At 45.7% G+C, this 13,538-nt stretch overlaps 1 protein-coding gene across 2 annotated transcripts in view; it reads left to right on the top strand.

Moving 5' to 3' along the window:
- Positions 1-13,538, top strand: part of SPRED2 (sprouty related EVH1 domain containing 2) — a 114,257-nt gene that overhangs the window by 39,025 nt on the left and 61,694 nt on the right. The window lies entirely within an intron of this gene.

Genomic DNA, 13,538 nt, shown 5'->3' with positions numbered 1-13,538 from the left:
GTTGGGGAGAGGGGCAGAGGGAGGGAAGGTGGGAGGGAGAGAGAGAATCTTAAGCAGGCTCTATGCCCGGCCTGGGACTGAATCGCACAACACTGGGGTCATGGCCTGAGCGGAAATCCAGAGTCAGACACTCAACAGACTGAGCCACCCAGGCGCCCCTACTTACCTGTTTTAAATATTTCTTCAAAAATTTTGCTTTGCCGTCTAGATTTTTAAAATGTATTTCAGTTTTTTTCTTATAATGCAGTTTACTCTTACAGAATTTTCAGAGCCTTCAAAATCCATGCATGGCCAAGAACATCCTAACCCTCATTCAAGTTAGAGCAACTTCATTTCTTTACCAAAAAGAAATACCTTCAGCTATTGTCTGAACTTGTACCTTGCTGAGAACCCTGCCAGAGTTTCTGGTTAATTGTTTGTTTTGTCACATTAATGGAACAATGAGAGGGCACTGGCATTCTTCACCCATGATGTGGAAGCACAAAATGTACATTTCTTTTTAGGTGTGTGGGGGGCAGGGCAGGGAATGTTTTTTGGCCTTTAAATCTTAGAAATCTGTTATTTGACAGATAACAAAGTTTTAGGTACTTCATGGGGACTGCGGTGTTTAAGCTCAAATGAAATTTAAATTTGGACCTTGTGTGTTATATTTTCAATGAGCCTGTGTGTTTCTTTATCTTCTTCTTTCTGAAAAGTTCAAAAGTATGAGTCATCCTCCCTCCCTTTAACACACTTTTTTGGGAGGGAAGAGGGAAGTAATGTAGCAAAATTATTCTTTCTAAATTATAAAAGAGTATCTTCAGAATTTTTAGTGTTCAAAGGAAAGACCATGCTTCCCAAGGGAAGATATTCCTAAAAAAAAAAAAGGACTAATACATCTTTGTACTGATGTCTCTGAAAGGGTGAGGAGGCATCTGCTAGGGTGAGAACAGGGGAGAATTGTCAGGTGGATTCCTGATGCCGGGGTAGAACCGTAGAGCAAAGGACCTTTCATCCTCAGAGGAAAAAGGGGTGGAGGCCTGAGAAGCTAGATAGAAGGGGACAGATTGGGCCAGCCAGGATTTCCAGAGCCCAGTACCCACAGCTCCCTCCGCAGGATCAGCATCCCTGGGCAGTCATTAGAAATGCAGAATCTCCCCCATCCCCCAACCAGAATCAGCTGCCCCAGGTAATTCACCAGCACTGCCTGTGGGTACTGGCCGAATTGATGGCTTGTGTGGCTACCCAATAGAGTAGTGTTACCTCTAAACCAAGGACAATGGGGGGAAGGTGGGCTAGGAGCTAGGCTGAGAGAGATCATTTAAATTATAATGTATTCTAAATATATAATATTATAATGTAACATATACATGTATGATATTGGACCACATGCTCAGGGATTAGGTTTTGTTTTGGGTACTAGGAAATGACCAAGAACACAGTAGGGAGTGTGTGTGTGTGGGGGGGGGGGATGAACTGTCTCCCATCTCCCCAACCCCCAGTAGTTTTGGTCCCTCATCTTGCTGGGAGAGTCTTTGGAAGGGCCTGACTAACTGCCTCGTTGGTAACAGACCCTAAGAGCACACAGTAAACACCCTGGTGAGGAGACATGTCACCCTCATCAAGGCAAACAGTAGAGCTTTTCATGAGGGTCCTCACTCTGTGGGCTCCAGAAGTCACTGAAAATGGAGTCACAAGCCTACCGGCCTTGGCTAATTTAGAGACCTTAGCTGGGAGGCAGGCATTGGCTGGGTGGGGCAGCCTGCCCACATGGTGCCCTGGGCTGGCATCACCTCACCCAGCCTTGTTTGTCAGGCACTGATAAGTCTCTGGTTCTGCCCCGGCTGGGGGATAATGTGATCCTTACCTCGAGGGCTCAGATTCAGAATTCCGTAAGTTCTAGATGCACTCAGGTTCACTTCTCCCTCCTAAACACGTATGGAAATAGCTCATGGGTGAGGCTCTGGCCTCGTTCTTTGGCTCTGTCATGCACCAAACCTCGCATTGTCCTTTTAAGACAGGAGCCCCATTGCTAACTAATGGTGGCTTTGAGGTGTTTGCTTTCCCTGGTTTTACAGAGTTTGTAAGTTCCCTTTTTACGTCAACACGTATTTTAGGTTAAAGTTAGCATTTTTAGTGAGTAGTCTAAACGGTTAGATCTAAATTGGAAACAAATATGCATTCTTTGTGTAGGGTTAATTATTTTAATATTTCTGATTTTTTAAAGTTTAACCAAATGCTGTAGTATCTTCTCTTTGGAGTTCACATGTACACAATTACCTAACCTTGCTACATAGGTCCTATTTACTTCAAAAATAATTTTGAAGCACTTACCTGGTATGTTTTGAAATTTGTGTGTTTTTCATTCATTAGTATCAGAATTGAATATATTTAGCTGTTGCTCTCTGTCAGTAAACTGAGACTAAAAACTGAGTAGGGTTACAGATTATTAGATAGGAAAATTAGAAGCCTCTGGAGGGAGTTCCTGCTTCTGAAGTGGAGAACAGTGACTGTATTCCTGAAAGAGAAAGCACAGCCAAGAGCTGTGAGTCCAGACTAAGGGGGAGATTTGTTCTGGTAGCCATTTGGACTTTCACCTCCTGTCACCTCCTATGACAGCAAGTGAGGGGATCAGCATCAATTGAGTGCCTACCACATAAGCCATTCTACATGAGGTTTTTTGCATACTGGCCACAGAATCATCCTGTCACAGGGGAAGAGTCCCACCCCCTACCTTGGGGTTTTTAGGTACTTAGGGCATTTGCTGAGTACCTTGCAATCCAAGTCTTTTTCTGTAACATTAAAACCAGCTTCAACTTAGGGGTTGGGGGGAAAGTAGCTCTTAAGGAACTATATGTGGGAAACGTTTGCTGAGTGAAATGTGGCAGAGAAAACGGGTCTCTACAATGAACATTGTAAAGGATGCTTTAATGCCCGGGACTTCTGAAACAAACTGTTCTGAACATACAGAATGGTAGCTGAAGGACCAAAACCTGAAATGTCGTCCCTTAGACACCCTGAGTGTGTTACTTGATTTCTCTTCTTTTATTGAATGGGAACCGCCCTGGAAGGATGGAGATGATCTGTTTTTTGACAAATCTGCGATCACATTGAGACTTTACTAGGTTGGCAGTACCGTTCTGGGTCTTGGGTTTTCAGAGGTGACCTTACACGCTTATGGGCGAGCTGCACACTGAGTGGGGAAGGCAGTCAACAAGGAGAGTGCAGATCGTCCCCAGCGCCAGCAGAGACATGATGGAGAATAACTGACTCAGCCCTTACTCACCGGCTCAGTAAAAGGTAGCTGCTGCTGTTGCTGTTGTTATTGTCATTGAATGGCCTGTTGGGGGAGGGATGTTCCTTGACTAAATTTGGGGAAGATCTTCTAATATTAGAGGCCACACAGTTTAATGCCTGTGCTTATTCTGATAACGATATCATCCCTCCTCTTGGCCTCACCATCTCCCATGAGCATGGTGGGTTGCCAATTGCTGGAAAAATCAACTTCGCCTGAATGTTTAGGAAGCTATTTGGGATTTCCAATGTTTTTCTTCCTCTTAAAGAATAATAAAGCAAGTTCGCATTTAAGGGGTAGTGGTGGTCACGGTTCATCTCTTCTCCCTACCTCATTCTGCTTCTTTGCTCAAAGAGAACTTATGGGTTCACAAGCATTTTCCCTGAAGAGGTAATCATTTCAAGGGAAATGAGATCTCATTTAAAGTTTCTAGGTAAAAACAAAAACCCCAAGGCTTATGCCTTTGTTCTACTTCCCAATGGCAGTTGGTAGGGAATTAAACATTGATCACCTTCTTCCTCTCCGGGCTGTGCCCATCCCTCTGTCACATGGGGTAAAACGAAAGAAGGCAGTGCTGGCTCTCCTGTTTACCATCCCTCTTCCATGACCCCCATGGTGCTGGCAGCAGCCAAGGAGGTGGTGAGCTTTCTGCCACTGCGCCAGCTGGGCCACCTGTGAAGCCGCTGCCAAAGTCAACATGTGCAGCCTTTGTGTCTGGCCAGTAGGTTTCATAATGGTAGTTAATGGAAGTTCCTGTTCAGACGCCCTCAAGCTCGTTGTGTAATTCTGTCTCTGGAGGGCCCGGGCATCTTCTCTTATGTAAAAGCAAGGTCTTCAGGGGATTTTGAAAATTTCTCCTCTCGCTGGTCATTTGGCAAGGTCAGAGGAGGCCCCATAAGTGACCATTAGAAGGAGAGGGCAATATTCCTAGTGGTCATTCAGTAGAGATTTATTGTAGTCCTCACGTGTACCAACTCTTGCTCTGGAAAGGTGGGAAGGGAGGGCACACAAATGACTAAGCCGTGAACTCAGAGCCCTGGGACTGTTGGTCTGATTCAGGTGTGGAGGAGAGACAGGTAAATAAATAACCATACTGTAAATGAGGACCAGAGAGCTCAGTGCCAGGGGCACGTGAATGGGTCACTTAAGTGGGTGGCAGCTGAGGAGGAGATTAAGGAGGGCACTTGTGATGAGCACCGGCCGACGAATGGAAGTGTTGAATTGCCATGTTGTACGGCTGAAACTAATATTACAACTGTAAGTTAACTAACTGGAATTTCAATAAAAACAAACAAACAAAAAAGATTGGGAGCCAATTTCCTTGTCTTGAAGTCTTCTTTGAGAGGAGGGACGAGTTTCAGTGAGGGTGAAGAGAGGTGAGAAGGGCTTTTATCGGTAATGGTAGTGCCTTTTGCCTTCTGGGGTGGGTTTGAGGGAGACATAGGAAGGGGCCTGAGGGCCTCGCACTTACAAGGGCCCCACCTTGCTTAGTTTAATGTTCGGCGGTTGCCATCCTGAAGTTCTTTCTGTTCATGTTTTTCCTTTTGTACGAGGCCCTGCAATTCGTGTAGTCAGTCCTGCATTTGGAGATCAGGCTGTCACGGTGGTTGAGCCAGACTATGAAGAGCTGTGTCTGTCAAACTGGAGAATATTTGACTGTATTCTAGAAGCAGTGGGAGGCATGCTGGGGGTGGTGTTAGGGTTGTAGAGGAGCACCAGAGAGGCTGGTGAGACCCGGGGGGCTGGCAGTCCGTGGAGGGAGGCTGCCCCAGTCGTGCTGGAACAGAGGTGGCAGATGCGCACAGCTCCAATTGACACAGGTGGTGGAGATGGGCTGCCTCGAGGCAGGGGACAAAAGTGGAGCGGGTCGTTGAGGATGGCTGGGGTTTCTCGCGAGGCCGGAGACTCCATTCACCAACAGGAATGCAGGGGAAAGGAATCCTTAAGGCAGTGGCAGCAAGGCAGATGTTTTGCAGGAGTGGGGTGAGGCCCTTTCCAGAAAGACCCGGAAATCTCTGGTGGGACAGCTTGTGGAAACATGCACTGCAGCTGCTCAGCTGTAGCAAATGACCTGCAGATCAAGGTTTTTGTCAGTATCAAGAGCTTCACTAGAACAAATATTCATCCAAAAATAAACTTCCCGTTCTTCCTGTTTTTATAACTTGCCTATTTCCTCTGAGTTTGAGGCTGGTCTCCAGTTCCGTGGGTTATTAATCTTCAGAGGATCAAGACCTCTATAGAAGTATTTCCTGTACATGTTTATCTACCCAGCCCTAAATTATTTTCTCCAAATGATAAGAGAACTTTTCCATACTGGTGTGTCAGACTTTTCCTTTGAGAGGTTTCAGTTAGGCACCCCAGCTAGTAAGGCTAAAACCAGAAAGGCTTACCCCAGAACACAGGAAACCCGGGTACCATGGGGGCGGGAGAAGTGACCTGCTGTGGGTATTCATAGGCATCCTCCGTTCACCTCCTCCAGGTTCAAGGGGCTCCTTTCTGGCCAGAGTCCTGGGAGAGAGATAAAGTGATGGCTGCAGAGGGCCCGATTTGAGGGAATTTGAAACACCCTACTAAATATCCACAGGGGAATAATAGCCCCAGAAATATTTCTGCCCCTTGGAAGAATTTAAAATACCCCCCCCCCCATTGGACCATAATTTGTGTTTAAAACATCTTCCATCTTTATGCTTTCAAATACAAGGGAAGAGAGTGTCCTTGGTGCTCATGACTATGCACAAAGAAAAAGAGAAAAGCCATGTTGAAGCTGGGGCCACGTTCAGACCCCATAGACAAATAGACGAGCTTGCATAAGGAAGGGAGGGCATTTTAACTCACCGGCCCAGTACATCCCCCTGCCTGTGGGAGACATTCTTTGGTCTCCTACCTTTTTGTGCATACAGATACCAAGCTAGCATGCTGGTGAGTATTTTTTAAATGTAAGCCTCCTTGTGTGACTCTTGTAGAGAGACCGTGGGGACCGGGCTGCGTGGGTGGTGGCTTGTGCCGCAGCGGAACTTGGAAGGAAGCCAGCTGCCTTTTACTTAGGCCTTCCGAGGTGGGGCAGGGATGTCATATTTTGCACAGGGCACCACCCCTCCCCCCTGGTGATTCAGGTGACTGTATTGGGAATTTTTGGGCCAGAGCATGGCCCACTGCTCTAGACCCACACTGTCCAGCACCTGAACCACTAGCCACTAGCCACCTGGGCTGTTGTGCACTTGAAACGAGGCTAGTGTGAACTGAGATACAGTATAAGTGTAAAATAATACATTGGAGTCTGCAGACTTACTATGAAGAAAAAGAATGTAAAATAATTCCTCATTAGTAAATCTTTCATTTTGATTACTTGCAGAAACGAAAATGTTTTCGATATATTAGGTTATGTCAACTATATTATCCTGGTTAGTTTGGCCTGTTTATTACTTTTATAATGTGACTAATAGAAAAATTTTAATTGCATATGGGGCTTACGTTCCATTTCTGTAGGACAGTGCTGCCAGTCTGTGTTGAGATCAGCTGCCAGTTGTGGCTTTGAAAGCAATACATTTCCAGAGGCTGGGAGGGGAGGGGAGGCCCCTCTCTCCCTGGTGGCCTGGCTGAGGGGAGACCCAGCCTTAACTTTCGGCTGCGTAGGGTGGTGGGTGGGACAGCCTACTTCTAGGCAAAGAGTTAATAACTCAATAAACAGCAGCAGGAATTTTTTTTTTAATGTTTGTTTATTTTTTGAGAGAGAGAGAGAGCGCTAGTGGGGGAGGAGCAGAGAGAGAAGGAGACACTGAATCTGAAGCAGGTTCCAGGCTCTGAGCTGTCAACACAGAGCCTGTTGGCGGGGGGGGGGGTGTCAAACCAATGAACTGTGAGATCATGACCTGAGCCGAAGTCAGACACTTAACCAACTAAGCCACCCAGGCTCCCCAACAGCAGCAGGAATTTTTTAAAATCCTTGCAAAAGCACACCTCCTGGCTTAATATTTTTTTCTTAGCCTGCTTTGCATACCAGCCTCTTTACTGGAAGCTTCCCCTCCCCACCTCCAAATTCAGAACTCCACCTATCGGCATGGAACCTGCAGGGATGTTGTCCATAGGATCTTACTGTTTTGTTTTATGCTCTTGTTTAGATTATTCATCTGTCCCCAGGTCAGTCTCCAGTAGCTGCCAACCCAGAAACTACCCAGTTAGGCCTGAGAAGCCACTATTTCAGACCAGTCCACCCTACCCCGCCTTTGGAGTGGTTACTTGAGTGAAAACGTCCACACCTCTGTCCATCGAATACCGAACTTCTGCTGGAATAATCAACATGAGAACCAGCACGTCTTAAGTGCTTGTTCTGTGTGATGTGCTTTATTACATGTACAGTTAATTGGTATCACAAACTCCAGTACACCCCAGAGTAGGAGCCATTGTTTCCCCATTTTGCAGATGGAGAAACTGAGTTTAGAAAAATGTAGTAAGTTATCTGAGAACTCATGGCTAGAAATCAGTGGGGCAGGGAGTACGGTTTGGGCTGTGGGACTCCATAGTTGAGGGTTTAACCATAGGGTATCATTCTGCACTGCCCAGACCAGCCCACAAATGCGTTGTTCAGTTCTGCACATGCGTTTGTTTATCAACACGTCTGCTGGTGCAGGCTAGGACATGTCCCCAGGGAGGGTTCAATTCTGGGTTGTGGCAACAACTGAGCTAAGAGTTAAGGAGTACTGTGAGTGTCTTTGAGCCCTACTAGAAGGACACCCTCTCACATGGCTTTTAAAATGCTATATGCTACAGAACCTTCTCCCAACATGGCTTTTGCATCCAGTGGAGGGTCCAGGGCTGTCCAAAAGATGTTCCTTTGGCCTCTCCAGGGTGACTTGCGGCTTTGTATTGGTGCAGAAAGGGCAACTCCATGGCTGGCTGGCTGACTTGGTGACATTTGGAAATAAGCAAAGGGGCTAAGAGCTATGTGCTCTGGAGTCAGGCTGTTTGTTCTACCTGTTGATAGCTTCATGGGTTGGGTTCTTCGTTCTCCGGGTGGCAGTGTCCCTAACTAGAAAACGGAGATACTCAGTACCTGTCTCATATAACTGCTGTGCACATTCAAGAGGACGCACAAAGGTATAGTTTCTTGGCACATCAGTTAAATGTCAGCTAGCATTTCATTACCATGTTCATTAATGCCATTTAATGCTGTAGGATGGGTTAGAGGCCCATACAACATGTACCAGAAAATATGATCATGTGGCCTGAGTTTTTTGTTCTAAGGCAAACATATCAGAATATATATACCTTGGTACCTGAATATGTACCTTTGTACTTGAGTGTTGTATCTTTCAAAGCTATGACCTCACCTCAGGAAGCAGTCTGCATATCTTGATCTCCCAACCATTTGCTTGAAACATTTTGAGAAGCCTTTCCTTTTTTGGAACTCTCAGATGGGGAGGCGGGGGGTGGGGGGAAGATGATTCTATTAAGTATTTAAATTGTGAAACTAGATTTTAAGTTTGGAAATGGCCTGAAGTTCATTAGAGCTAAGTTTGGTGAATAAGTTGAATAAGCTTTGGTGGTAGATCTACTCTAAGTTAAAAACTGGTGTTTAACTAAAAAGTAAGGATTGGGTTTCTTCTGTTTTGTTTTCAATTTTAATGGTTGGCTCATTTATTACAAGACTAGCTTGAAGGCAGCCCCAGAAGAAGGGTTTCAGGCAGCTTCAGTTCCAGAGTTGGGCCAGTACCTTTGGAACACTAGTAGAGGCTCCAGAGCAAAAGCTTTAAATGCAGGGGCTTGAGGGTGAGTGGGGCAGTGTTGACTCAGACCTGTAAGATTATATTTTTGGAGTACAAATTCAACTTCATACCTACTGTGTTAAGCAACACCCGCAGCGAAGTTGGCATTTGGGGCTTGTGTAGCCGGTAACGGGGCCAGGGGCAGAAGGTTCCCTGCATCAAAGGAGTAGAGGCCCAAACCTGGCTTTGGATGTTGACTTGCATTCCAGGTCTGTTCGCCCTTTGTGATACACAGAATTCAGATCTGAAAGTGTGAGCATGTGTTAAGGGAAGGCCCTCAGGTTGGTGTCCTTGGCCAGGACTTAAAACTGGGTATGGGGGAAGCCCTCTTCTTCTATATTCCTTGGACTACTGAGTGGCTAGAAAGCACCACTGAGCCGAGGCTCACTGGGAGTGGAGGAAAATGCGTGTCCCCATGGAAAATAATGGATGAAAGTTCAAGGGTTTTGTATCTTCAGGTTCATGATGACTAATAGGTTCATCTAGAAGGGCTGGGCCCCCAAGCAACCTTTGGATTATTTCCAACAGGTGGAAATGAGAGTTGCCGTGTTCATTATATCCTAAAGTTTATCTTGGCTGTGGAAAGAGCGTAGGGCTTTGGAATTTGCCTGATAGAGCTCCAGTGTTGCTCTCTATTGCTGGGTGTCATGACTATGGTGTCATAACTAGAATTGCCTAGGCCTCATTTCTTTCATTTGTAAAATTGGAACTCCATTTTAGGGCTGTTGTGGAAAAGGGTCATAAGGGTCACGTATATGAAGAGCCTCAACAGATGCAAACCCTCCACCTCTTCCAAGGCCCTCAGAACGACACTAGAATGGGGGCGCCTGGGTGGCTCAGTCGGTTAAACGTCAGACTTCGGCTCAGGTCATGATCTCACAGTTTGTGAGTTCGAGCCCCGCATTGGGCTCTGTGCTGACAGCTCAGGGCCTGGAGCCTGCTTCAGATTCTGTGTCTCCTCTCTCTCTGCCTCTCCCCTGCTCATGCTCGGTCTCTCTCTCTCTCTCTCTCTCTCAAAAATAAATAAACATTAAAAAAAAAAAAGAATGACATTAGAATGAACCCCATTGCCACTCAGTGGCCCACAGTTGTATATCAGAATATGCTACCTGCTGCAGAAAAATGTCCCCAATCTTTTGTGAGGTGAGGCCTGTATTCCTAAGAGAATTTCCAGGAATAAGCTGAATAAGGTCAGCTGTTGAGGCTCCAACGCTCAGCATCTCTAACAAATTAAGCTGCCTAAGACCCTTTCGGCCTCTTAAAAAAAAAAAAGCTTTTCTGTCACTGACATAGGCGGCCTCGGCAGGATGCACACTGGCACTTCATGCTCGGGCACTTAATGGGATGTTCAATGTGAACTGCATTGTTGATATTGATAACAGGTCATTTCTTATTTGGATTTAAAGGAGCCCTACCTTCAGGTTTTTCTCATTTTTGTCCAGCCCCTAGTTTTTACTGTGGTTCTAGCATCATCCTTGATCGCGCTGATAATTCAAGGAAGCTTGGCCTGGATCCCTGACTCAGGGGCCCTGGTGAGACGGGGAATTAGGCCAGCAGGGCCACAGGCAGGCTCCAGCAGAGAGCGTGCTGCCACCACTAGCCTCTCACACTTAATCCTGACTTTGCTTGAACCATCCTGTTAGGTTTCGGGAGCTCTGATTCTCAATTTTTGCTGTACATTAGAATTACCTGGAGAACTCTGAAAAATTTGGAAATCCATACTGTGCCCCAGCCAATTAAATTAGGCACCAATGTTTAAAAAAAAAAAAAGGCAAAACTCCCAGGTGATTCCAGTACGCAGCCAAGTTTGGGAAGCAGTGCCTCGGGTGATGGAATGAACAGTCTCCTGGTACAGTTACTTCCCTGAGTTTACTTGCGTTGGTGAAGTCATTCACTCTATCCTTTGCAAATCATCTCGGGCCAAGGTGTCCCCTCTAGGGGTTGAACTGCCTGTTCTGGTCAGTAGTGAGGTCCCCCTGGCGAATAGCTATCATAACAACCTGTTTTCGTATGAAACGTTTTACACATTCACGAAGGTAAAGAGAATAGTATTAGGGATCCCCATGCACACATCACCCAGCGGTCATTCATGTTTCCTTTGCATCACCACACACACGTTCTGGGGTGGGCTGGAGTATTTTAAAGTAAATCCCAACATCGTTTCATCCATAAATACTTGAGTGTGTGTCTCCAAGAGATAAGGACTTTAAAAAAACAACCATAATACCATTATCACACCTAAGAAAATTAACGACAGGTCTTTAAAAGCCACGTTCACTTTTCTCCCAATTTGTCACAAAAATGCATTTATACATTTGGTTTGTTCCGATTAGGGTCCAAACAAGTATAATTCATTTTTAGTAGTTTGACTTTAACCCTGGGGTAATTAAACCATCGCTGTGTACGCACACAGGTAATGATGCATATGCAGGTCTGGTAAAAGTATAAATGGCATTCAGCGCATCGGATGTTTACACGATGGTCTCTCTTGGCTCTTTACCTTCCTTAGCCCTTCTGGTGAGACCTTGACCTGTCACAGAGGTCACTCACTGAGTGCTCACCGAGGCGCTGGTTCCAATCACTTCTGTGCTGCTCTGCTTCTGCCTGAAGGCATATTTCCTTCAGTGAACTTAGAATAGAACCTTAGGCTGCTTGTGGAAAGAGAGTATGAGTCAGCTCGGTGGACAGTTTCGAATTTCCTGCTCCTTTGCTAAAGGCGGTGGCTGGGAAGGGCTGGAACTGCCTCTTGGGCTCCTCTCTGGGCTCTGCTGAGGGGTCCTGCCTCGCTGGTTATCTCTGGGGATCCACCCGGGACTTGTGCTCTGACTCAGGGACCAGGCAGTAGCTAAGCCCTCCTTCCCTAAGGTGTAGATGGCTCTGTGAGCCTTTGCCTCCAGCTAGATGTCTGGGTTCAGGTCCAGATGATGACCAGGGGAGGAGAGGGTTATTTTCTGCCCTCCGAGGACAGAAAGACCAACACCTTACCAGTCACCACTTTGGCACATTGTCTCTCCTCTGGTAGCTAGAATGCTGTCAGAATTTCTTAAAGGGGCAGATGACTGGATGGCCCCTGGGATGAATGGGTGGCAAGTCTTTGTGGGGGAGTGAGCAGGAGAAAGATCAGGGTGGAGAATGGGCAACCTAAATAATTGAACTCTGGTTCCTTCCACAAATATGTCTTTGTGTGCCTACTCCATATGCATCGTGTCAAATCAGAATCTCATCTTTTCTTTCCCTAACCATATTCTTTTGCTTTAGAAGGGCTTTGTCTTGACTTCAGGTGGCTTTGCAGTTGCAAGGTTTTTATTCCTTCTTTCTCTATATCATGACCAGGTTAGTTAAAGAGCAGTGGACAAGCATCCTAATATATAAAGGCAACCCTGATCTGCAAAGTTGTTCCTCACAGGACTGTTTTCAATAGCAAAAGGTTCAGAAAAACCTAAATGTTCTTTAATAAGGGACTTGTTAAGTAAATCACGGTATGCCTATATAGTGAAATGTTGTACAGATGCAAAAAGGGGATGAATCTGTTCTGGGTTCCCATATGGAAAGATCCCCAAGAGATAAGAAGCAAGGTCCAGAACATGGGAATAATATATTTGCATAAACCCTGGAAGGATACACAAAAATCTTTTAAAAGGTGGTTACTATTGGCTTGTTGGGTGGGAGAGGGAACAGGGCAGATGGGAGGTGGTGGGAGTATACCTTTTTATATTTTGATTTATGAATCATGAATGTGTTACCTATGCAGGACAATTAACTAAATATAAGAATAAATACATCTGTACCTATATCATGCAGATAAATTGATGGCCTGTCATGCCCCAGCTAATCTTCTGCAAGCTTCTGATCCCTCCTTATCTGTACTTAAACACCTCAGAACCTGTTGTGTTCTGAAATGGATCAATGAGGCTATGACCAGCCCATGGAATGGGTGCCATATTTTTCCCATGATACCTTGTTCAATAACGTTATAAATATTTGCTTCTTTTGAAGCCCATGAGTTTTCCCCCTTCCTCATCCTGAAATATAAACTGAGCTGACATCTAAAGATTATCCAGAGAAGACAGGAAGGGAAGTTGGGCTGCCTATGTCTTCCAGCACAGTAAGTTGCCCTCTTAGGAAGAGGAGGTGTCATGGGAGAAGCTGCAGGCAGGGGTGGGGAGATTAAGATGGCTTCCCTTCCCATTTCTCGTCTGTCTATGCAGTCTTTTGCTTCTCCCTTGGCATCCCATGCGCCATTTTGTCTGTGTGTTTGTATTTATTTTCAGCTTCTACTGAGTGGCAGCAAAATCCTTTTGAGCTGAACTGGTCCCACCCTGGTAGCTAGGAATGTTCTAATGTTAAGACTTGCTCTTCACATTTGGCACATTCTTAGTATTAGGAACAGTTCCTCTAGGGCTCACAGGAAACAAACAAATGAAATCCATGGAACAATTTTCTCCCTCTTGAGGGGAGAAAGGGGTGGAGAGAATCTTTGGGGAGACTTGAAGCAAAGAACA

This window comes from Panthera tigris, chromosome A3, assembly GCF_018350195.1.
Source record: "Panthera tigris isolate Pti1 chromosome A3, P.tigris_Pti1_mat1.1, whole genome shotgun sequence".
NCBI classification, from domain to species: domain Eukaryota; kingdom Metazoa; phylum Chordata; class Mammalia; order Carnivora; family Felidae; genus Panthera; species Panthera tigris.
Note: the sequence above shows the minus strand (reverse complement) of the source record. Positions and strands in the feature narration are given on the sequence as shown.